The 26,140-nt window shown below is 43.5% G+C and overlaps 1 long non-coding RNA gene across 1 annotated transcript; it reads left to right on the top strand.

The window, feature by feature from the left end:
* Positions 1-3,726: 3,726 nt before the first annotated feature.
* On the top strand, positions 3,727-20,694 carry LOC310674838. The gene is made up of 7 exons (XR_014509775.1): positions 3,727-3,861; positions 4,912-5,955; positions 8,647-8,744; positions 13,245-13,369; positions 13,768-13,910; positions 18,891-18,958; positions 20,518-20,694. It is a non-coding gene; the product is annotated as an uncharacterized lncRNA (long non-coding RNA).
* The last annotated feature ends 5,446 nt before the right edge of the window (positions 20,695-26,140 follow it).

Raw genomic sequence — 26,140 nt, forward strand, 5'->3', positions numbered from 1 at the left:
TACTCTACAGCCTTCCTTCTGCTGTGTTCCTGTCATTGCTGGACTGACAATGTGGTGTGGGTGGCATCTGGTTCTTCAGGGGGTCTCAAGGGTGCAGGATCTGGCCTTATAGGCCCTGGTGATCTGAAAGGTTCCCCTGAAAATTCTTAACCAACTGCCTCAGGTGCAGTGGTCTTCCTCAGCCAGCTCTGAGCCCTGACCCAGACCTAGCTCCCCATCTGGTGCCCCTGCAGCTTCCGTCTCTGTGCCCAAATCAGTGCTGGGTACAGGGGTCATGGAGCTTTGGATCATTTGCTCCTCCATATAGTCGTCTTCAGCCCATATGCGCAAAACATTTTCATTATATTTTTGTTATTTGTCTTGGGAGGCTCACTTTAGTGCCATATGATGCCTCTTGTCTTCCAAGTGTGTTTTTTGCAGAGGACATTGCTGCCCTTCCACAAGGGACTTGTTATATTGATGAATAAATTAGGCATAAAGATCTGTTTCTCCTGCTTCCTAATTATAGGCATACAGCTGTTTCCTCTCTGTGGACGTGCACATTCTATGCACATCAGATTTCTGAGATACAACCACCCCTTCTGCTTGTATATTTAACTGCTAAGAAGTTGTAGTGAAGGCAGTAGGGAGTTATGTATGTGGAGTTAAAACCCATGATCCCAGTGTCAATAAGGCTGGTCCAGGTGGGCGTGTCCACAGTATCCCAGGTGAGAGATGGGCTAGCATCCCTGGATGTTTCAAGATTGCGACTTGGATCCAAAATATGTGCATCATCTGGAGCATGTGGGTGTTTTGTATACTATTTTTTATTACTGTGTTGGGTATTATTCTCCCTCCTGTTTAGTTCTAAGCTGGTTTTTTTAAAAAATTGTTTTAAACACATTTGAATGGGCTTTTTTGATTGATTGATATTATTATTTCTAATTGTTTCTAATATATATATTTGAACTGTTAGTTGTTCTCTTGAGATGTTGTGAGCCTCTTTGAGCACATTTTTGTGGAAAAGTGGCATATAGATAAACAGATGATGATGAAAAATAAGCACAATATTACAAAATGGCAACCAGTCTCCAGTGAGCTCTTTTCAAAGAAAACCAGCCATTGGTAAGCACTGTGCTCATGGAACTTTTTCAGCACTATTAGAATTGGGGTGTACATCACAAATGTCCCTATGGGAAATCAATACCATATAGCAGGGCTTAAAGAGGCAACTTTTTGATGTCACCTCTCTGGGGTTACTGACTGATCTGGGCTCCTCTTGTATCTTTAACAGTGTCTTTAGCAGCAGTTTCTGATGGAGAAACTAGCCCCATTGGCCGTCACTGACAATTCCCATATTGTGCTTTCCTTATCTCTGTAGTTGAACTGTGGCTCATTCTTGGTCCTTGTCTAATCACCCACTATATGACTAATCTGCATCATTCATTAAAAGGGCCATAAATTACTGTTGACAGGAGTGGGAAATGTGTGACAGTGTCACTAGCTTCTGTTGGCTTTCAGTGACAAGCTTTCGAATCTAGCAGTCAGTGTGATTCTCTTCATTCTGGTTCAGGAGCTGTTGGTTGCATGGAATGTCAGACAAATCAAGTGAAGATGAATAGTCCAAGGAGATGAACTTTTCTGCTGGCAAAAGAAGCTGAGCTTTGGGGTGGGGGTAGAGGAATACAGAGTTCATGTTTTATAACTCCTTCTTCACCTTGTATCCTATAGTTTATGATATTTGAGGTGCCTTTCTATAGACCACTGAACTCCAGTTTAATCAAACAGAAGCATAGGTGACACTTTACAGGGACCAGTTTGAAACAGAAGACTCCCAGAAGTATCAGTTGATCAAAGTAAGATGATCTAGTGCTGGCTTGTGGGATTTCAAATAAAATAAATGAAAATAATAGCATTGGCTTTCTCTGAATTTAAGCAGGACTGACCAGGGCTGACTAGGATCAGACACACACACACACACACACAACTTATGGGGTCCCATAGAGGGGGGTCAAACTGGGTCTGCCTGGCCTTCAGTCTGGGCCCAGTTTGACCCCCTTCTATGGGACCCTGTAAGTTACCTCTTTGGCCCTTTTATCGGTTCATGTGGGACCAACATGGATAGCTGGTCTTGATGAATATTTGAGGTTCCTGACCCCTATGGTTGTACAGTGGTACCTCAGGTTACATACGCTTCAGGTTACAGACTCCGCTAACCCAGAAATAGTGCTTCAGGTTAAGAACTTTGCTTCAGGATGAGAACAGAAATCGTGCTCCAGCGGCGTGGCGGCAGCAGGAGGCCCCATTAGCTCAAGTGGTGCTTCAGGTTAAGAAGAGTTTCAGGTTAAGAATGGACCTCCAGAACAAATTAAGTACTTAACCCGAGGTACCACTGTAATGGGCAGTCATTTAATTTTATCCTCATTCTAATTTTTAAACTGTATTTTAATCAATTGTTTGTGTTTTAATGTATTTGATATTTGATGTTAGCCGCCCTGAGCCCAGTCTTAGCTGGGGAGGGCGGGGTATAAATATAAATTTACTTACTTACTTACACTCCAAGGAATGGTGTGAAAAATTCTTCCTCTCTCATAAGACTAGGACTAGAAGACATCAAATGAAGATGAATGTTGGCAGATTGGGATGAGACAAAGGGAGATGCTTCCTCCCACAGTGCATAGGAATTTGCTCTTGCAAGAGGTAGTGAGGGCTATTGGTTGGATGGCTTTAAAAGGGGATTGGACAGTTGAATGGAAAATAAGGCTACTAGACACAATGACTGAGTTGTACTTTCACTGAATACCAGCGACAAGTGGGGAAGTGCATAAGGACTAGATGGGTCATTGGCTGATCCAGCAGGCTTCTTGATGTTCTTATTAAACAGTAATAAATGCAAGCATAGGAGGAGACCTGCCCATACCCCTGCTTATATTAAGAGGTGAAATGGTGATGATGATGATAGCAACCACTGTGACCCACCAGGACAATTCTCAATAATAAAATAGATTTTCAGGATTTAAATGGCTTCTCAATTCTTTCAGAGGAAGATCCGTCAGTCTTTGGCAAGGCGACTAAAAAAACAACCCATCCATAGTGGATAACATTAGCGTTATGGTTTATTATTTCATTTTTAATTAAACAAAAAGTCTCTGTTGTTCCAGCACAGGCTTGAATGGGTCACAGATATTATTTCTCTCCTATTTCTTTGCAGGGGGGAGAAAAACCATCAGTTCCATTATCTGAACATGGCTATTATATCACATCTCGGTCTAAGCATACCTAACTTCCTCAACCGAGCCAGTGTGCTGTAGTGGTTAAGAGCGGTAGACTCATAATCTTGTGAACCGGGTTCGTGTCCCCGCTACTCTACATGCAGCTGCTGGGTGACCTTGGGCTAGTCACACTTCTCTGAAGTCTCTCAGCCTCACAAAGTGGTTTTTGTTGGGGAGGAGGGGAAAGGAGATTGTTAGCCACTTTGAGACTCCTTAGGGTAGTGATAAAGCAGGATATCAAATCCAAACTCCTCCTCCTCCTCCTCCTCCTCCTCTTCTCATAAGGCTTGGTATCCTGACCCTTTCATCATCTTGGTCACCCTCCTCTGTACATGTTCCAATTTGTGAATACCCTTCTTGAACTGAGGTGTCCAGAACTGGACACAGTAGTTGTGGGTGGGAGTGTTCCTACATACAAAGGTGCATGGTTCTTGGTGACAAGACTTGTATTCTTCACCTCTTGATTTTAGCTCTGCCACCTCCTCTTCCTGCGGAGTCCCTTCCACTGGTTGGTCGAAGAATTCCTCCATTCCCCATGAGGCTCTGCTCTCTGCAGGAGGGGCAATGAAGAGAGCCATTAGTTCTGATTCCCTCTCTTTAGTGTCATAAGGTGAGGACTTTGTCCTCTTTTCCTGGTCACCAGCCTTCAAGCCCCTCCTCCTCCTCCCCTATCCGGGGCTGCCCAAGTATGTCAGATCCTCACAGAACCCAGGGGTCCATATCAATATCTGTCCTGTGTCGATCCTGTCATTCTTTTTTTTAAAGGGAAACACTGTGTTTTGATTGATTCCCCTCCCCCCAAAATCAACCTTGATCCAAATGAAGGGGGAAAACACAGTCCAGACACATTTTAAGCCAAAAATCTGTACACAGCCTTAGTTGTGCTATAACAGGTGAGTTAAATAAGATCACGATTTAATGAGCAGGAAGCAGAATATCTCAAGGAGGTTTCCAATAGTCTTTCTGGAAGAGGATACCATCCAGAAAGGTCGTGTCTGAGATTATGAATCCCAAAACCCTGTGAAAATTGGGTTGGAATGTCGGTTTGTATTATCTTGTTTATATTAATGCTGGAGCTCTGAACTTCCCTGGTACAGGTTATGAAGAAGGCAGGGAGAATTGTTTCAAGAAAGAAACAAAACTTTGGCTCCCTATAGGTCCTGGGAATGGGCAGTGTTTCTAATTCTAAGGACAAGCTGGTATGAGGCGCATGCAACGGGGAGGCCAGGGCATGTAGAAAATAATGTGCCCTACAGGGAGAGTGCTTTGGTGTGGCTTACAGGCTCACAGCCATTTTGCAGTTTCCATAGAAACACGGAGGAGATTTTGAAACAACTTGCTGTGAAAGTTGACAAATCCATGAAGCATTGCCTGCCAATGCCCTTGTGGTGTTCGAGTGCATTTAACTCTCTTGTTTTCATGTGAGGTGAATGGATGTAATACAAACTATCAATTAAAGCCTTTTGAAAGTTGGAAATAAAGAGACTAAGTGGTTTTAAAACAACAGAGGGGCGGAATTGTGGAACGGTGTCTTTACTCTCACAAGAGCAAAGAACAGCTGTATTCACAGATCACGTTAAACCACAGTTAAGCTGGGTTTAACTGTGGTTTGATGTAAACGAGCAGCATGCTCAGGAATTCCTGCACTGCTTCTCCGCAGATCTTGGCCTTGTTAGGAGCAACAAAGTACAAGTCTTGGATTGTAGTATCATCGGAAACTGGGCTCATGGTCTGTCTCCCCCAGACAAACTACATACTGTTAAGACAAGAACAAGTGTTGATTACTGTTTACAGTTCTTTGGAGAGAAGCAGACTACAGCTGTGAGTATGGACGACATAGTAATCCAAGGCTTGTTGTGTTTTGTTCCTCCTAGTGCAGTGTGGTGTGGCCAGAAGCTAGGAGGAGTCTGTCATCACTCTCCCCAGTGTTACCATTTTAAATACAACCAGCAGTGTGCTGTATAGTAATTGCAGCCTGTGTTTTTGATCTGGTGAACTTCAGGGGCCAACAAGGCAGAGCTATTTATTTGCTGTTTCAATGTTTTATGAGTTTTCTTTTATTATAATGAAGACAGCAGGAGGTTGAGTGGCTGGCAGGGTCTAGCCGAGAATCCATATTTCCAAGTCTATTTTTGAGCAGACACAAAGTTGGATCTCATCTGAAGCTGCAGGCACAGTTATGTCTCTGGAGACATGGCAGGCCTGCACCTGCTTGACGTTAAACAATGCAGCTTGATTCAGCGGCGTTCTAGAACTTGCCAAACAAAGAGTCTGGCAATCTCTATGGAGAAAAGGAATATTGTTGGCTACACACGATGGCTATATGCTATCTTCCAGATCAGCAGGCCTCTGAATAATAACAGCTCCTAGGGAGCAGTTAAGACTATTGCCCTCATATCTAGCGAGAGAGCTTTTCATGCTCTTCCTCATCTCCAGAATCCCAGAAGCATCTTTTTGGCCGCTATAGGAAACAGGATTCTACTCAAGTAGGCAGACCTTTGGTCCAGCAGAGTTATTCCATTTTCTTAATCCCTCTGTACTAGTTTAAGAGACCCTCTCCTCCTGTGTATAACATATACTTCTAAACCAGCCTTGCAGATAAACAAACAAACCCACAAAAGGTACAAACTCCACCTGGCAGGCTGGGATGGATTACTCTGTGCTGGTCAGACTTTCCTTCCTCCATGTCTAGCATAGAAACCAAGTAGGCTGGTGAAGGAAGAATGGAATGGTCCACACCTCTTCTGCCAGGCTGTTCACTCGCCTACATGGAATTTCGGGTCACCTAGGGCTACCAAGCAAGATGTGAAATTCGATGCTACCCTCATCTATTCTGTGCCCCTGTGCAGTTAAAGTTGCTGCGCTTGAGCCAGATGGATGCAGAAGACAATACAAACCTTTGATGAACAGAATACAGAAGTGGATATAAAATGTCAGCAGCAGCAACAGCACTAATGCAATGCAAGAGAAAACTGTTGAACTGGATTAGGTTGGGGGGTGGTGGAGAGACAATGATCAAGCAGTTCTTTCAAAAACTGTCCTTTGTGGTTACCCAACATGCCTGGAATAAACTCCCAATTATGAGCTATTGCAGCAACATCTGCAGGACCTCAAGAGGCTCCCAAATTACTAAACTACAGCCAAGGTCCCCTGGCACACATAACAACAAAAACAAAGGCAACAAACCAGAGGCAGAAATCTTTTAAGAGAGTTAAAATAGAAGGCTGCATTTTTCTTGCCCCTCAAGGGTTTCCAAATGCTGCCCCAGCAGCTTCCTAACACTTTATTTCAGCAACACTTTGAAGCTCTTTAAGAAAATTGGGATAAATAAGTGGTGCTGTTTTTTCAAGATTGCAGCCAATAAACTAGAACTTTTCCTACTTCCCTGCAGTGATTAAAGCCTGTAACCACAGCAAACGAAATGGCTATATAAATCCAGATTGCAAGTGTTACCTCCCTATAGGCGAGAAAATTAGAAGGAAGAAAATCCCAGCCTAGTAACCCCTCCTCTGCAACCACAATACATATCAGCTAGAAAAACATAAGAGGTAATGAAGCTGTTGCACATGTTCTCTGAGCCGTTGCTTTATTTTCATCTGGCTGAACTATTAAGGGAGATTACATGACCCCCCTCTGGGCATGGAAAGGTGTGGAGGGAATCGTGAGCAAGCTCTGTTCCTCTGTCATCACCTGCACATTCAAGCCAGTGGCAACTGATGCCCGTTGGAACTGGTGGGCTGGAAGGCAGGGAGCCAAACAGTAGGCAGAGCCAGAGCCAATGGCAGGCAGGACCAACTAATTCTAGCACCCCCTCTAAGTGTCCCTATTTTCCAGGGACAGTACTGGATTTACAGAAGGCGTCTCAGTTTCTGATTTGATCCCAGAATGTCCTGCTTTTCTTTAAAGGTAAAGGTAAAGGGACCCCTGACCATTAGGTCCAGTCATGGCCGACTCTGGGGTTGCAGCGCTCATCTCGCTTTATTGGCCGAGGGAGCCGGCGTACAGCTTCCGGGTCATGTGGCCAGCATGACTAAGCTGCTTTTGGCGAACCAGAGCAGTGCACGGAAACGCCGTTTACCTTCCCACCGGAGCGGTACCTATTTATCTACTTGCACTTTGACGTGCTTTTGAACTGCTAGGTTGGCAGGAGCAGGGACCAAGCAACGGGAGCTCACCCCGTCACAGGGATTCGAACCACCAAACTTCTGATCGGCAAGTCCTAGGCTCTGTGGTTTAACCCACAGCGCCAGCCACGTCCCGTTTTGCTTTTCTTTAGGATGTCCCTATTTTCATTGGAGAAATATTGGAGGACATGGAATTATGCAACCCCGTAGCGGAGGAGATAAGAAACAATACAACCTCTAGAAGACATCTGAAGGCAGCTCTGTATACGGATTTTTTTAAAAAAAATATTTAGTTATGCTTTTATAACTGTGTATGTTGGAAGCCTCCCAGAGTGGCTGGACAACCCAGTCAGATGGCTGGGGTACTACTACTACTACTACTACTAATAATAATAGGACATCCCTATTTTCATCAGTGAAATGTTGGAGGGTGTGTTCCAGTTTCTGCCCCCCTCCTCCCCCCTGCTTAGTTCTATAATGGCAACACTGAGTGCCACAACCTGAACTGGATGCAAGTAAGATGGCAGATGGCGCCTGTCTGGAGGCAAAGCAAGTTTGGTGGAACAATGCCCAATTTGCCCTAATAGACTAGGCTCCATGTACTGCAGATGCATGGGTGGATGGATGTGCAAAGAGACCCTCTATTTGAAGAGGGACCCTTGGCCAAACAGTCTTTCCCTGAGTGGAAGCCACACCCCAAGCAAGTTATCTCCCTTTGTTGTAGCTTCACTGCATGGATGTCAGGAGGCATCTTGGAGATGCAAGGAGATGTGGCAGTACACAGAGAAATTGGAGTTGGCCCGCCTAGCTACACAACCCCCTCCATACCTTATTTCAGCACATGGAAGAAGTTGTGTTCTACCCGCATCCTCTGTTATTAAAGAACACCCATATTAGACTCACCAGACAAGACGGCATATACATTTTGTTTTGGTTGGGAGACACGTCATGAATGCACCAAGTAGGAAAATCTGTAATACATCTCATCAAAGCATTGAAGGAACAGAAGGACTCTATTGTCTCTCAGATGGCTTGCATAGTTTCTTTAAAAAGGGTAACACTTGTCTGACTGACACACTAAGCAGGGAATATTTCCAGCTCAATTAAGCTTTATGGGTTGATAAGCAGGGAATGCAGACTCTTTTAAAAAAAAAAGTTGTGTGGGACATGATTTCAAATGCAAATAAGGGCACTTGCAAGCTGTTGTAAAATTCTGGACAGTAAGATGTCTGACTGCAGGCAACTTTTTTTTTAATGCTTCCAACCCTCAGTGGTGGTTGGTGTTCCTCGTGGGGCTGCTCACAGGGTTGCTGCCAAGTTGTTCTGGTTTTCTCCCCATTCTTCTCCCTTGCAAAACTACTGTGGCCACGTAAACATTGTGATTTAAGAAATAGCACCTAAGTAAACTCAGAAGCATCTTACTTTGGTTCAGAAGGGGTCCCAGGTGCCACAATTTCTAGGGTTGGTTCAATGACAAAGAAACTGTACGTTACTCAGAAATAAGCCCCACTGAATTCCACGGGGATTGCTCCCTTAGAAGTACAGGATTGTAGCCTGAATTTGTTAACAGGATGCAGGACTATTAACAAGGGACCTGTCACCCCATAGATTTCCAAATTTATGGGAAAGGTTATCATGCTCTCCCATCTTACTCACTTCTACATCTTTCACTTCAAGAATGTGGACTTGATTTAGAGATGATTTGAGAGTTATTAATGAGGGTCTTTGGGGGATTAAACTGATTTGGGGCAAGATCTGTTGAGAAATTAAATGGGGGGAAACAAATTATAGATCTGGAACAGGATGCCAGTTAATTGAAGATTAATTGAATAAATTGCTGAATTGGATGCAACTGTCCGTCTGCCTTCTATATAACCTTTACATTCTAAATATTCATCTGTACATATAAATTACCACTTGCAAATTTGTGTCTATACCTCCCCCCTCTCAATCTTTGAAGTGCTTAGCAACCTCCCTGTTTAAGATAATTTAAAAAATCTACTGCAAGATAAAATATTCTATGGTTCTAACACCAACATGAGTAGTTAAGGCCGCAATCCCAACCCCACTTACTTGGGAGTAATCCACATTGAATTCAGTAGGACTTACTTCTGAGTAGATGTGGTTAGGATTGCATTTTAAGTAGTTGGCCACATCCATTTTTCTCCTGCATTGACAAATTTGTCTTTTCCACCACATTTTGGGAATTCATAGCCATAAAATTAAACATCAAGCTTTTGTCCTGTGAGTCAAGTAAAACTTATATCAAGGGTGTTGCAGAAAATAACAGTTCCTGTTTGGGTATATTTTTAACATATCCAATGCTTCCCCCACCTTCCTCCTAGCAACTACTTGATGAAAATGAGCTGTGTTGGAAACACACTGTGGAAAATGACTTTCTGGAGATTAAAAAAAACACCTCTCCTGGAAAAGCATAGTTATTATCTAAAAGTAGTTTTGTTACCCAGAATGTGCCTATAGAAATTTTAACACAAAGGTCGTCAACCGCCCGTACATTGCCAGCATGTGAACAATTTAATTGCAATAATGACAACGTGCTTTCTCTAAAGAATAAATTGTAGCCGCAGTAAACGAGGTCTTGCAAAAATAATGCAACTGAGCAACCATAACAAACAACTATTGTGGCAAGAATAATCAGGTGACCCTGTTGTTAATTCTGAATCCTGCTTATGTGACCTTTCAGGGATGAGGGGCTGGGGGTGGATTTGACACCGAGAAACTGAGATCATTATTCACGGCTGGTTATTAGAGTGCAAAAGCAGGGTTCTGCCATCTGCTTGACTAGTTTGCTTTCCACCTCGATCCTCCTGTGGGGATTGCGGAGTTCCAGTCTTTCCCCCTCTAGCTTGCTAGACACCAAATGGACTGCAAAGTTGTAGGCTGAGTAAAATGAGGACTGGCCCTTGTCTGATGGCATCTCAAGCTTCTGTTTGCTATCTTTGCTTATCACAGTTGCCCCCTTGGAACAGGGAGGAGAAGAGAAGGTTCTGTGGCAGCAGAGAGGGGGGAGCAAGTGGCAGTTTTTACAGATCACTTTGCTGATCTGGGGAGCCAGTCCAAACCACTAGGCTGAGGCTTTCTGACAATCCAAAGGAATACATGTTATGCTATAAATAATTAAACAAACAAACAAACAACACATATATGATTTGTTTTTGTTTAGTCGTTTAGTCGTGTCCGACTCTTCATGACCCCATGGACCAGAGCACACCAGGCCCTCCTGTCTTCCACTGCCTCCCACAGTTTGGTCAAACACATATATGATATAACACCACAAATGAACAACATAGTGGAACCTCGGGTTACAGATGCTTTAGGTTACAGACTCCGCTAACCCAGAAATAGTACCTCGGGTTAAGAACTTTGCTTCAGGATGAGAACAGAAATCGTGCGGCGGCAGCACGAGGCCCCATTAGTTAAAGTGGTAGCTCAGGTTAAGAACAGTTTCAGGTTAAGAACGGACCTCTGGAATGAATTAAGTACTTAACCTGAGGTACCACTGTACACTTATTCAAAGACAGGATAATAGTTACCACTGTGACATCTCTTTCTTTTCTTTTACTTTCAGAAGAAAAATACAAATACTTTCAAGCAATGCAAGCAAGTGTGGGATCACCTTAAGAAAATTTATTCTCCCTTAGAGGCAATGGAATTGATTAATAATGTTTAAAATGAACCAAGAACTGGAGCCACCCCCATCCTGCATGTTTAACTGAGGCACACATTTGTCACTGCGGGAACCCTCTTATAAGATGCATTTTTTCCTGTGTCTGAGGGTTCCCGCAAGGACAAATGTGTGCCTCAGTTAAAAACAAAAGGAAGTTTCCTCCTCTTCAGAATAATTTTCAAAATTATTAATTTGCAAAATGCTGTGGATTCAATTAATGTAGCACCCATGTGATTAATCAACTCCGCTTTCTTTGTTCAGGTGTCATATAGTTTTCACGTGTGGCTTGACAGCTGAGATGTGCATTTTCAAGACCCACCTCATTCCTCTAACTATAACTTGTTTTAACTGTTTTTAATTCTGCATTTTAAATTGTCCTAGTCCACTCTGGGACATGCTGTTGAAGGGCTGGTAATAGGTTTAATAATAACTAGAGGCTGTTGTCCCTGTTTGCTCTGCTTGCTAGACCCACCTACCTGCCAACCCCTTTCCCTCACACCTGGCCAACTCCTCCTCCCTTTGTAATTGACCAAACCCTACTCCCTTTATGTCTTGCCCACTCCCTGCCTATCCCCTCACAATTCACCCCAAACCACTTCCCTTCCCTCACAGCTTGCCCCAACCCACAGTGCCTCACACTTTTAGAGGAAGGTGAGAGGACTGTTTGCCAGACCACTCTCTGAAGTGCCTTCCACCCTCTTTTAAACATCACTATAGTGATATTTTCCCCGCTGGACTCCATCTGCATTGTTTAAGTGACTTTGCTGACACCAATGTAAGCTTTGATTTGATTGTTTTGTGGGGATCCAGTGTAAAAATCATGCAAATTCAAGAGGATCCACTTGAGCCAATCACTCCATCTTCCTCTACCATCCTCCATTAGGGAAATTTTCGGGTTGCACTGACTTCCTCCCCTGACTCCCTTGGTTGTCATCTTAACCCTGTACTCTGTTGCCCTATTCTTCCCCCTACCCCTGTCATAAGAATTGTCTGCTGGATCAGACAAACAACCCATCTAGACCAGCATCTATTCTCACAGAAACTGACCAGGTGCCTATGGAAAGCCCCAAACCATGACCTGGGGTCGACAACACTCTACACACTTGTGATTTCCAGCAACTAGTATCAAAGGTGCACTGCCTCCGACAATGAAGCAGAACATACTCAGTGTTGCTAGAAGCTCTTTATAGACTTACCCTGCATGAATTTGGCCAATCCAAGTCATCCAAGTTGGTGGCCATCTGTCTTCTGCTCCACCCCCATCACTGTGTCTTCCTCTCCCTGGTCACTTCAGACACTGCCTGTTCCCACTCCCACTCGTGAGGCAGCTGTAGCAGTATCCCTCTCCTCTCTCACAATTTTGCTGAATGTGTCAGCCACCATCTTTATTTCTCAAGAATGCCTCTGGCCCCCATTACTTGCCTCCTTAATATCCTCTCTTAATTGCCTCAGTGTCAGTTTCTGTTCCCGCAGGTGGGGGGTGGTGGCAGTTTTAAGTACTGATTTCCTCTTGTAGTTTCCCCCCCTTTTATTTTTATAACAAAATAGTTATTAAAAACAGCACTTTAGTTGTTTTTATCACCTATAACTGAAGCACTTAAAATTACAGGAAAACATCTGAAAAGGAACCTAATATCAAAAATGTGTTCACTCAATTATCCTTGATTGTATTTTACTGTGATTGACTGTCGTATGACTCAGGAACTTCTGTATTGCTCTGCATTTATTTGCTGTGACATGATGTTTTATAATAATATGAATGTTATTTATTCATTTATTTGATCCATTTCATTCCAGGCTTTCCTTTGTCTAAATGTGATAGACTTTAATTATGGCTTCTATTTAAGCTGGTAAAACGGCAATACATTACAATACAATGACTAATGGAGACATAGAATCACAGAATTGTAGAGTTGAAAGGTCTTTTTGCCCTGTGAGATCTTACAAGAGCATCCCAGAATTGGTGGTGGGTCCTTGTCGTGAGTATGTCTATTTTCATTATGAGTAAAGATTATCTAGTATGTCCCTAAGGACAGCCAATTAAAGCTTTTACTTCATAAGCCAATTTCTTGGTCTTAAAAAATAATTACCATAGACACCAATATTTCTCTTAAAATTATTTAAGATTTTATTGATTACAACAGGTTAATTCTTTTTGGTTTGTTTTTGGTCTATGTCTAGGATACTGAATATGGAGCAAGGTTATTACATAAAGATAAGATACAGTACCAGAACCTGGAGCAGGAGAACCTTCCTCAGGCGCAGCTGAGTGCTGAAGGAGTCTGCCCTTACAATCTAAACATAGGGTATATATACTCATAATTCACTGAGAGTGAGAAAGGAGAGTGAGCTTTGAGAGTGGTAAATAACATTAAAAGAGGCACCCCCACATTCCACAGTGCAGAATATTAACTATGGGATGCGGATAGGAGCCTACTTTACCCCAACCCTTGCATCAGAAGAGAAGTATATATGTTCATGTGGTTCTGTCTAACCTACTAGCATACAGTAATTCAAGGTGCGCTATTAGAGGTTAGGGTATTAAGCATTGAATATATCTGTCTATAATATGCAGGCAGGGGCATGCTCTAGAGAATATGAACTGAGAATGTGAACTGAGAATGTGAACTGTCTTCTTAGCTTGATACTGCATGAGGCAGCTGTTCTATGAGTCACACTAATTTCCGGTGCCTTTTTTGAACAGACTGGGCCATCTACGCAGACGCGAATTTCCGGGAACAGAGGAAACAGACGGGCCAGCCCTAGGTGGGCGAGTGTGACGATTCACCAGTCCCGGAAGGGAGGACAGAGGACCAGCACTAAAGTGTCGGATGCGGTATCCCTCAGGTAGGCGAAGGATAGTACCAGGGGGAAAATTGTGCTCAACCCACTGTCGTGCGGCCGATGGGTCGGAGAAATTGGTAGGCCAACGCTGTGTGTCAGGGACCGGATCAGGACTAGAGGGAGCAGAAGGTTGTTCCTCGGATTGATCCGAGTGATCCGATGTCTTGTCCTGTGACGTCCTATACAGCCCATGGCAAGTTGGGGAGCTCAAATATAAAATACAAATCTGTTGGGCACCCTTCCTTGAGGGGAAGGGCCATGGCTGAGTGGTAGTGCATCCATTTTCCTTGCTGATGATTCCTGGTTCGGCTCCTAGCATCTCCAGGTAGGGCTGAGAGACACCTTTTTTTCTGAAACTGAAGAGTGACTGCCAGGCAGTGTATGCCAGGCACAGGGAATCTTTGGCCCTCCAGATGTCACTGAACTGCAAATCCCACCAGTCCTGGTGGGGAGAAGAAATACATCTGAGTGGAATTTTCTGGTTTGTGTTAGCGAAATTGTTAGAAATCCCTAAGCACTGACACCAAATGCCTCCTTATCAGTCCTACAATGCCAGTTCTGGTGAGAACCAATAAAATACACTCATAGTCGAGTAGTGATTTCAGACTCAACAGACACCTGAGTTTGGGATTATTTTTAGAGGTTTACCGAAGGTTTCACTTTGAAAATAAACAAATTCTGAGCCTGTCGGTAAGGATCCTACTGAGAGCCTGAAGGAGACTCTGGAGAGTTCTCCAGGTAGAAGAGAAACCAGGTCTGAAGCAAAACACAGTGTAGTGAATACTTGACAAGATTACTTCAGCTACACATGTAGTGTTAGAGAAGCTATTCTGTTTGAAGAACCCAAAGGGAAGTGGTAAGATGAGGCTCATCTTACCTCTTAGGACATATCCACACTACAGATTTGAATCAGTTTAACAGCCATTGCCTGTCCCCAAGACAAGGGACAAGGGGAACCAGTGGCCCTCTAGATGTTGTTGGTCTCCAGCTTCCATCAGTTTCAGTTACTAGGATGATGGGCACTTTAGTTCAGCCACTTCTGGAGGAGTTTACTTCTGGAAGAAATATCAACAACCTCAGATATGCAGATGACACAACCTTGATGGCAGAAAGTGAGGAGGAATTAAAAAAAAACCTTTTATTGAGGGTGAAAGAGGAGAGCGCAAAATATGGTCTGAAGCTCAACATCAAAAAAACGAAGATCATGGCCACTGGTCCCATCACCTCCTGGCAAATAGAAGAGGAGGAAATGGAGGCAGTGAGAGATTTTACTTTCTTGGGCTCCATGATCACTGCAGATGGTGACAGCAGCCACGAAATTAAGAGACGCCTGCTTCTTGGGAGGAAAGCAATGACAAATCTAGACAGCATTTTAAAAAGTAGAGATATCACCTTGCCAACAAAGGTTCGTATAGTAAAAGCTATGGTTTTCCCAGTAGTGATGTATGCAAGTGAGAGCTGGACCATAAAGAAGGCTGATCGCCGAAGAATTGACGCTTTTGAATTATGGTGCTGGAGGAGACTCTTGAGAGTCCCATGGACTGCAAAAAGATCAAATGCATCCATTCTTAAGGAAATCAGCCCTGAGTGCTCACTGGAAGGTCAGATTGTGAAGCTGAGGCTCCAATACTTTGGCCACCTCATGAGAAGAGAAGACTCTCTGGAAAAGACCCTGATGTTGGGAAAGATGGAGGGCACAAGGAGAAGGGGACGACAGAGGACGAGATGGTTAGACAGTGTTCTCGAAGCTACAAACATGAATCTGACCAAACTGCGGGTGGCAGTGGAAGACAGAAGTGCCTGGCGTGCTCTGGTCCATGGGGTCACGAAGAGTCGGACACGACTGAACGACTAAACAACAACAACAAACTTCTGGAGGTCCTCTTTCTCTGAGCTAAGGATCTCCAGTAGAGAATTCTCAGCATCACTCTCCCAAAGCTCCCATTCCCCACGTTTCTTGATGAGGAGAAGCCGTAATTAAAGGTGGAGTAGAAATAATATAGGGTGGTAGCATAGACAAGACCTTTGGATGGAAAACGTTGTGCACATAGAAGCTAAGCCAGGGAGAGGATAATAAGGCCTGTCCCCTGCCTTGCTGCAATGACAACACAATAGCCTTGCAAGAAAATTATGTTTGCTTTGATTTATGCCACAAGTGTTATTTGTCTTCCTCTTGTGCCTCATAATTACTAGCAGTATTACGGCAGCTTACTGGGTTCTCTTATTTAAAAAAATTAATGTCGAAGTGGGGCATAAGCTCTGTTGATTGTCAATGCAACATGACAGAAAAGCCACCCAGGTAACCGAATGCTGAGGGCACAATTGATTTTCTGCCAGAGAGTCTACTGTTCTCTCGCTGTGTTCTCTTTTAAAGTGAAAAATACAAGGCCTCTCCTCATGTTTTATTGTTGCTGTTTTTCCTCAGGACTGAATTTAATCCTGATAACTCAGATGTTAGGCTGCATATACTCTTTTGCTGAAAGAGAGCTTAATAAGTCTGTTGGCTATGAGCAGGGTGCGTCCTTCCAAAAATCCAGATTAACTGTAGCTCTGAATTCTTTACGCAACTTTTAAGGTTATCATTCATTTTTATGTATAACCTTTCCCAAGTGCAAAGTGCTGTTAAGAATTTTAAAAAATGGAACAGCACCGACCTCATTTCATACTGAAATTCGCTTGATGATGATGAATGAGGGCGAAAGGCTTGCTGGAAGCATTTGGCCTGTCTCCCCTCCCCCCACGTAACACTAGAACCCGTGGCCATCTAACGAAGCTGAATGTTGGGCAGACAAAATAAAGTACGTCTTCAAACGGCGCGTGGTTAAGCTATGGAACCTGCACCCACAAGAGGCTTCAAGCCTAAAATGAAGAGGACAGAGAAAAATCCTTTACAGAGAATGGGCACATATTGCAAAATTTGTTAAGAGGTTCCATAGCTTCATACAGTGTGTGGATGGTGGGAATATTCAGAGGTAGTATATAATTTTATTTAGTTTCGGTGAACAGGGTTGCCAGCTGACAAAAAACTCAACTCATCCTGGCATGATCCGGTAGCTTTAAAGCCATCCTGATGTGCAGAAACAATCAGGGACGTTTTTCATAGCATTTAGATAGGCATTATAATATCCTGGAAATAATAATGAGCGCCAACTGAGCTGCTGTTAAAGGCACAGGAACAGAGACTAGTTAAAATATGGGCAAACTGTTAGTGAAGGTGGAAAAACTCTTAAGGTGAAGAAATAAAACTATTTTTTTCTGAATTGCTCAAGAACACATGACTCAAGTCTAGAAAGAAACAATGCTCTTCCTAATGAAGCATTTATCTAGTTTATTATATATATCCCTATGCAAAGGGCCAATGTGGGAGGGAAGACACCACTAAAATCCCATTTAATACAGGATTTAATATGGTTTAATAGTGTTATGCTTTGAGCTGTGATAAACAGTCTCCCTGAATGAGCCAAAACAATAATAAACTCACAGGGTCTTACTCTGAGCTGGAAGCTCAGTGGGAATTATTTTTTAATTAAGGAGAATTTGTTTCAGTTTAGCATGGAGCAAATACTGGTGACATGTTTCTGATTAATAAGGGTCAATGTAGTTATAAGCAGACTCCACCTGCCTGCATGTGGCTATTAGCTTGCTTTGGAGAATATGAACATGCTGATTTGTCAGTCCTCTTAGATATGCTAGCAGCATTATTTTTCTGGCTCATTCGTTTGCAAACGAAGTGTAAAGATGAGCTGCTTAGTGGATTGGCAGGAAGAGGCAGGAAGGTAGACCTTGAAATGCAATTGTTGGTGATACCTTCCAAATAGGGAAGTATGGCACCTTATGTGGAGGTGGAAAATGGTTCACTAGTCAAACTTTCTATCCATAAAAGGTAAAGGGACCCCAGACCATTAGGTCCAGTCATGGCCGACTCTGGGGTTGCAGCGCTCATCTCGCTTTATTGGCTAAGGGAGCCGGCGTACAGCTTCCGGGTCATGTGGCCAGCATGACTAAGCCGCTTCTGGCGAACCAGAGCAGCGCACGGAAACGCTGTTTACCTTCCCGCCAGAGCGGTACCTATTTATCTACTTGCACTTTGACGTGCTTTTGAACTGCTAGGTTGGCAGGAGCAGGGACCGAACAACGGGAGCTCACCCCGTCGCGGGGAGTTGAACCGCCGACCTTCTGATCGGCAAGTCCTAGGCTCTATGGTTTAACCCACAGCGCCACCCGTGTCCCATACAGGGTTGTAAATCAACCTTCAGGACCTTCAGTGCAAAATATCTGGGAGCTCTATCCAAAGAAACAGCAAAACAAAACACAAGCTACATATTTTCATAGTGCATCAAAAGTGGTAGGGAAAAGAACCTACACCAGAATATTTCTGGTGTGAAACGTTTTGTGATATTTGCTGGAAGCTACAGACCATGCAGATTGCTGCTTATGCCATGTGACCACCCCAAGGGTGGATAGATGCAAATCAACTTAAATGTGGAAGTGTGTGTGACAATCCTGATAGCGTCAAGAGCACAAACCATCCTGAATGTATATAAAAAGCTCATCTGGAAAGGCCCTATAGCTTTAAAACTCATTCAAAACACGCCATCCACCCAAGATTCCTGGCCACTCTAGTTTGCTTAGAGTTTCTGGGGATGGAAACTCTGAGAGAGGTAAGTTACGCTCCCCAGGATTCCTGGAGGGAATGAATGTGCTTCCGAAGTCAGGCATCCTAAGTCAGGTATGATTTTTCAATGTGAGTATTCATCTAGGCTAGGTGAATGGAATGTATGGCCTATCTTTAGATTCAACTTTTAACCTATCTCAAGTGCTTTATATTCCTTGTACCAGAGTTATTCCTGTCTTAAATTCCCCAGTGTGATATAATCAATTATAAACTCTAAGAGCATGAAGAATGGGTGACTGTTGGAATGAATGCTGATTCTGCCTAAACTGTTGAAAATAGAGCTGCAGATGTATTTTTTTTCAAATAAGAACTGTGCCTTTTACATCATCATCATCATCATCATCATCATCATCAAGTAGCAGAGTAAAAACATTAGGTAAGAGCAACCTTCCTTGCAAGTTGTAGGTTAACAGACATGCCAGAAGGCAGCTGTCTCCCCTGAAAGGACAGTAGCATTCTGGTAAGATCCCTGCAAATAGGTAAGATCCCTTGCAATCTTGTCACATGCCAGGGAACTTTAGACAAAAAAAGAGGAAGCCTTGCCCTTCTGAGTGAAACGTTGGACATTTCAGGACAATAGTGACTTTGGAAAAGAATGGGAACCTTTTACAACTTATTTGCAGAAACAAAAAACAACAACCATGGACTCGTTGGCAGGATTTAAATAAACATTTACAATTTTATTTACAGAGAAAAAGAAATATAACATAGTGTTATGTACAAACAGCAGACTGTAACATTTGATGTAATAAACCAGAAATGGAAGTTGGGGGAAGTCACAGGGAGGGGGGAAATTGGAAAATGAATGTTAAGTAATGACACTGGATATTTGTTATGAGAAAAGAAAATCAATAAAAACTATTATTTTAGTATTATTTTTAAAAAGAAACTTTGGACATTTCAGCATTAATTAAAACAAGGTAGGCTATGTGGGAGTCCACTTAATTGCAAGCCAATCTGGGATCATCTTCTATGATGAAGGGGAGATAGAAATGTTATAAAGGTATTATAATAATATAATTAAATTGCTTGGGGTGAGATTTGCCCTATGGGCTTCAAGCTGGCCAACCCAGCCCTAGAACATTTATCGCTCACAATATGGCTGTGCTGGAAACCCCAAGCAACAGTGAGACTCAGAGAAGCACAGAGGCATGCCAAAGAGCTGCCAAACACGCAGTGTGTGCCACTCATGATCCACCAGGACTCTGTGAGCTGCTAAGGTTCCCGATGGTGCTGGCAGGCTTGCCAGGTCCCCTATGAGTCATCAAGCAAGTGCTGAGCAGCTGCTTGGGGAAGAGAGTAATTCATGGGAAGCCTGTCTCTTGTTGATGACAAGCTGTGCTCTTGCTGTTCCTAAGGGCAAGCACTGCCTCGCTCAAGACACTGGGGATTTGACAAATCCTGTAGTAAGAGAAAAGGCAGAACAGTCAGGGGCAGTGAAGATACAATTGTCCCGTAGTTCAGAGAATCTCTTAAACAATTAAGCTGTTTCTTGTTTTGGAAGACGACATAAAACTGGCTCCAGATTCATGTGGACCTCAAGGAAAGAAACTGTTGGTAGGGACAACCAGTCTGCTTTTGCAGGTTATTTAATTCATGTCTATTTTATCCCATTACTAGGTTGATCTGCCATTTAATAAAAAAGTTCACACACAAAATCACAATAGCCTTGAATGCATTCTTCGTAAAATAGGCATTTTTGTATGCATTCTATCATAACACACACACACACATTTTAACCTCAAATACAGATTTCAACATGTATTTTACTACTTTGTGGAACTGAGAGTTGTATCACAGAATCCAAAGAAGTTTAAAAAAATCAAAGGACAGCTGTTTAGTCCACAAAGAGTGAATCAGTTTGGTTCACTTAAAAATGAGGAGAAAACCCTTGAGCATCTGTAGCTAACAATAGTTCTTCCTCTTTGTCCCTAGATATGTGAGAAAATAAGACTGCCTCTGAGAATGTGCAAAATGCTTTTCCTACTGTGGTGTAGCCACAACTGGACTCAAAACATCTAAGAATGGATAAGGGAAGATATTTCCAGGGATAAGGCTGGTACTTCCAGACAGCACCTGAAATTTCTTATTAAACTGATACTTGTAAACCAAGCTAAAGATTACTTTTGATAGTATGCATGGAAATCTCAGCCCAATCTTGCACACTAGTAAGGAAGGTGGCAGAGACCCATGGTGGGTGCTGGCAAAACCTTCACCTCACTACTGCATGGTGCTGGGCATGACAACTGCAGAAATAATAGGTAAAGGGCCCCCTGACCATTAGGTCTAGTCGTGACCGTCTCTGGGGTTGCGGCGCTCATCTCGCTTTACTGGCCGAGGGAGCCGGTGTACAGCTTCTGGGTCATCTGGCCAGCATGACTGAGCTGCTTCTGGTGAACCAGAGCAGCGCACGGAAACACCGTTTACCTTCCCGCCGGAGCCATACCTATTTATCTACTTGCACTTTGACGTGCTTTTGAGCTGCTAGGTTGGCAGGAGCAGGGACTGAGCAATGGGAGCTCACCCCGTCGCGGGGATTTGAACCGCCGACCTTCTGATCGGCAAGTCCTAGGCTCTATGGTTTAACCCACAGCGCCACCCGCGTCCCTGCAGAAATAATAGTATAAAACATTTATTTGAAAAAGCACCACATAACGGCTATGCTCCACCCTCTGCAGTTGGAGACAGCTTCTGAATACCAGTTACCACAGGAGGGGAGAGCGCTCTTGTGCTCAAATCCTGCTTGCAGGTTTCCCACAGGCATCTGGTTGGCCACTGTGAGAGCAAGATTCTGTTGCACATTATACTCTTATTGACTGATTGACTGACACAATCCACCTGTAAAATTTTAAGCTGCATTTCCTATACTTTGCAGTACCAGCCGGATCAAATGTTGGACTTAGATTGAGACAATACGGGTTCAAATCTGTACTTAGCCCATAAACTGTGTTTGTTGCCACAATAACAGGGTTATTGTGAGGGTAAAACTGGGAGCCCCAGGTGTCACCCTGAGGCCAAGCTCCTTAGCAGAAGGGGGAAGAGAGAAATATACACAATAATGTACTTAAAGTGGGATATGGAACACAATGCCTCAGATGGCCAGCCATAGTTTTGGGTTTTATTTATGGCCTTTGAATGCTGCTCCTAGGGTTGCCAAATTCCTGACACCCACAAAGTTGTTGAGCTTTTTAAAGGAAACCTAATGATTTTAAGCTTTTTGAGCTGTTTCCATCGTGTTGCCATACATCTGGGTTTTCATTTTGCCAATTTGGCAAAATTTCCCCTGACGCCATTTTACACCTGAAAACCAGGACTAGTGCTGGATTTACATATAAGCTAAACAAACTATAGCTCAGGGCCCCACTCTCTTGGGGGGGGGGGGGCAAAAAAATTAAAGGAAAAAAACCTGGATGTACATTTCCAAAATATAAGATTTTAAAAAATGAAATAAAACCTACATACAGCAACAGTATTTTGTGTTGTGTAGGCTCCTATGATGCTAGCCTGCTCCCTAAAATATCACTGGTTTGGTCATTTCTGTATATATATAAGGTGCCTACATTCTACTTGGACTAATTGCGTGGCAACATGTGCAAATGGCTTTAGATCCCTATTAGTTCCATAAATTACCATATAGCATATATTCAACGCAAAAACAGAGATAATTTGTTGTTGACAAAGGACAGCTGGACATATAAAGGGCCCCATTACATTCAGTAGCTTAGGGCCTCATCAAACCTGACCAGGACATGTTCCTGCTCCCGTAACACAATGTTCTCTGGGCAGCTTGCAATAGATAAGCATGAAAACAATTTAAATGCAAAATAACATATAAACCCATCAAATCCAAAGCAATATAAACACATCAAAAGCAAAACTCCCAAACACACTCCCAAACTTAAAAAAAACAAAGATTTGACCCACAGATCCCTAGACATTCATCCCTTGCCCCCAGCTGCTGGGTGCCTCATTGTAGCCAGATGGTTACTCTGGATAAGAAACACAGGAAGTGGCCTTACACCAGGTGTGGTGTGGCTGGGGAGGTGGGGAAGAAGGGTGTGTGGAATGGGAAGAGTCTGCATTTGAATCACCACACCTGAGATTCTGCTCCCTGCCCCCCACTGCATTAGTGGAAGGACATATCGGTGATAACCTATCACCCTCTAGTATTTGAACATGTTAATTTTCCAAACAAGGGGTATGCGGGAAGGGATCTATAAGTCCTCATTTCATCCATGATATATAATTTGTCCTCTTCCTCCTTGGAGCGGATCGTTGCAGTTGACAACACTAATGCGAATGTGTCTCTTGTTCAATAGAAGGATTCCTTTTGAATAGCAAGTAGGCTGTTCTTCCTTCGCGTTGACCTTGTTTTTGGAATACTGATAAGGTCTGGCATGTTTCTAAGCTTCTCCCATTCATTTCAGGATTCATTTCTCCCATTTTGCTTGGGCTTCATACATGCTATAACTTTAAAGCGCATTCAAAGCATCTTCTGCCCTCCACCTGAGTTCTGGGCACTGTCATTTGTTAAGGGTTGATGTGAATTGTAACTATGTGAGCGGTCAACTACAGTGTTCAGAATTCTTTGAAATGTACTTTGAACGTGCCGTAAAATTACAGTTGACTACACAGCCGTCCTCTATAGCTACTGTATGTCTGCAGAAACTGAAAGGGCTTTATTATGTTTCCCTTTCCTTGACATCTACGCATGTGCATTGTTCTTCATGGCATTTATTTCTTGCCTTGTCCTTGCTGTGGTCAAGAGCTCTGAGCCTTGCTCCAGTGCAAACGTTTAAGGACTGGGATTTATTTATTTTTGGACCAGCTTCACATTTACACCAATGGGGTCTCAACTGGCAATGGCTGATCAGGAAAGAGAGTTTGAGGTCATGGCAGATAGCTCAACAAAAATGTTAACTCAGGGTGTCACAGCTGCGAAAAGGGCAAGGTCTGTGTTAGGGGAAGAGATTGAAAACAATGCGGCCAATGTCATAACGATTTTATACATATCTATGGTCTGGCCACAGTTGATATACTGTACACAACTCTGGTCTCTGCATCTCAAAAAGGAGAACGTTAGAGCTGGGAGATGCATAAAAGAGCCACCAAAATGATGCAGGGACTGGAGCTTTTCCCCCTTGGAAAATGCACAATGTTTTAGTTTGGAATAAAAGGTGTGTAAATTGGGACACGAAAGAAGTTTATAAAATGAGTGATTTTGAGAAACTGGACAGAGCTATGGTTCTTCCTCCGTCTCATAACAGTAGAACCTGCTTTTTATGACGATAGGCATGGGGTGACTCAGAAATACAATAAACAACCCCCCACCCAATGATAAACTGATGGTGTGGCCTTCAGCCTCTCTGCCCACTCTAATGATTCTTTCTCTACATTACATGGTCATTCATAACCTGTCCCATCACCTGCCTGCTCCACCTTGTCCTGAGATGCCTTTTTCCTCCTCCAGATCTCTAGCTCAAGGCCATCACAGTAAATGTGGGCAGGTCTTCTGGGGTGAGATGGAGGCACGGCAGGGGGAAAAGGCAAGCGTAGGCCCATGGTAGAGATCTGCCAAAGCATCTGAGCAACAATATTTCACTGAAGTCATCTTTCCATGACTCTCGAAGGACAGCAGAGGCAGAACATGCTGTACATTTGTACGATGTGCTGAGCTATTAGCAATATTTATAAAAGGATTCCAGAGGGGAAGAGGCTGATTAAAGACGATGTCGCTTGCGGTGCAGCTCATTGTTTTGAACGAAGCCTGCAGTAGGTGGGTGGATGTGTGAGGGGGAAGGACTGATTGATGCAAAATGTCCCTTCTTCCCAGGGTAGATTCCCCTCCACACTCACACACTGATAATGCACCATGGAATGTGCATTTGATTTTGTCCTGTACAGCACAATCACTGTGCGGTGCTTATTATGCAGTAACAATAGCCAACTAACGGTCAAGGTTGGGAGAAATGACTTTCAGGCCAGAAGAGCATGAGAAAAGCGGCATCAGATTAAGGCCTCTCTAGCTTAGTCCTGGTGGCGCTGTGGGTTAAACCACAGAGCCTAGGACTTGCTGATCAGAAGGTCGGCGGTTTGAATCCCCATGACGGGGTGAGCTCCCGTTGCTTGGTCCCTGCTCCTGCCCACCTAGCAGTTCGAAAGCACGTCAAAGTGCAAGTAGATAAATAGGTACCGCTCTGGCGGGAAGGTAAACGGCGTTTCCGTGCGCTGCTCTGGTTCGCCAGAAGCGGCTTAGTCATGCTGGCCACAGGACCCGGAAGCTGTATGCCGGCTCCCTCGGCCAGTAAATCAAGATGAGCGCCGCAACCCCAGAGTCGGCCACGACTGGACCCAATGGTCCGGGGTCCCTTTACCTTTAGCTTAGCATATTGGGGGTGGGGAGGGCTTGGCCCACAGGAGTTGGCACCCCCATCCACAATCATCTCATAAACTCATAATACTAGAACCTAGTATTATGGATGCTAGGATAGTGCAATGAAGCTGAATGTTGAAAGATTCAGGATAGATTAAATACTGTAAACTATTTCCACATGCAGTGCATAGTTCAACTATGGAATTCGCTCCCACAAAAAGTAGCGATAACCACCAACTTGGATGGCTTAAGTAAAGGATTGGACAGATTCATGGAGGGTACAGCAATCAGTGGCTACTAGCCACAATGGCTATGTTCTGCCTCTGATGTCGGAGGCAGGATGCCTCTGAGTACCAGTTCTTGGGAATCACAAGTGCTGTTGCCCTCAGATCCTGCTTAGGGGCTTCATGTAGGAGCATCTGGGTGGTCACTGTGAGAACAGGATGCTGGGCTAGATAGGTCTTTGGCTGGATCCATCAGGGCTTTCGGTATGTTCTTCCAGATTTCTGTGCAGACGTCAGCCCCAGCAATCCCTTGCTTTAAATGGAAGTTCTGCTCAAGAGGACTCTTCTGGCTTCACTGGGACCTCTTTGCTGTTCTCCCTGTTGCATGTGAACAATACTTGAAACAGAAGCTCCCTCCTAAAAATGAAGTGCTCTCAACAAATGATGCTCAAATCTAAGGACTTAACCAGACAAAAAGTTTGTATGTATAGCCAGTGCTTTTTTTTGCTTTCTGAGGGGACGCAGGGGTACTCATACCCGTAAACATTTTGTTAATGTAAGTTTGGCCTCATTGAGGGGCAGTATTTCAATATGAGTAGGAAAATGAGACTACCACTAAACATGTTTTTTTATAGAAAAAAGCACTGTATGTAGCACTATACACACGATCTGTTAAATTTCTGAAGTGTAGGTTCTAACCAACAGAGCTGTTAACCTAATGGCCATGGTGCTCCATCCAGTTTTTAAAAAGAGCTGGCCTGTTGATGCAATGTTGGTAGCTAGAGAGAGAGAGGAAGTGGAAGTGGAAATGACTTTTTTTCATACATTGCTTTGATTGTGTGGTTAGATTTTAATTGGATCATCTGGCTGACTTGGATTGCTTTCAGGAGCTTTAGATGTGATATGATATTTTAAAGGACTGTAAGAGCACTTCCAGACGGCTGCTTCCCCCGCGATGGCA

This window comes from Podarcis tiliguerta, assembly GCF_965153285.1.
Source record: "Podarcis tiliguerta genome assembly, chromosome: 3".
Classification (NCBI taxonomy): domain Eukaryota; kingdom Metazoa; phylum Chordata; class Lepidosauria; order Squamata; family Lacertidae; genus Podarcis; species Podarcis tiliguerta.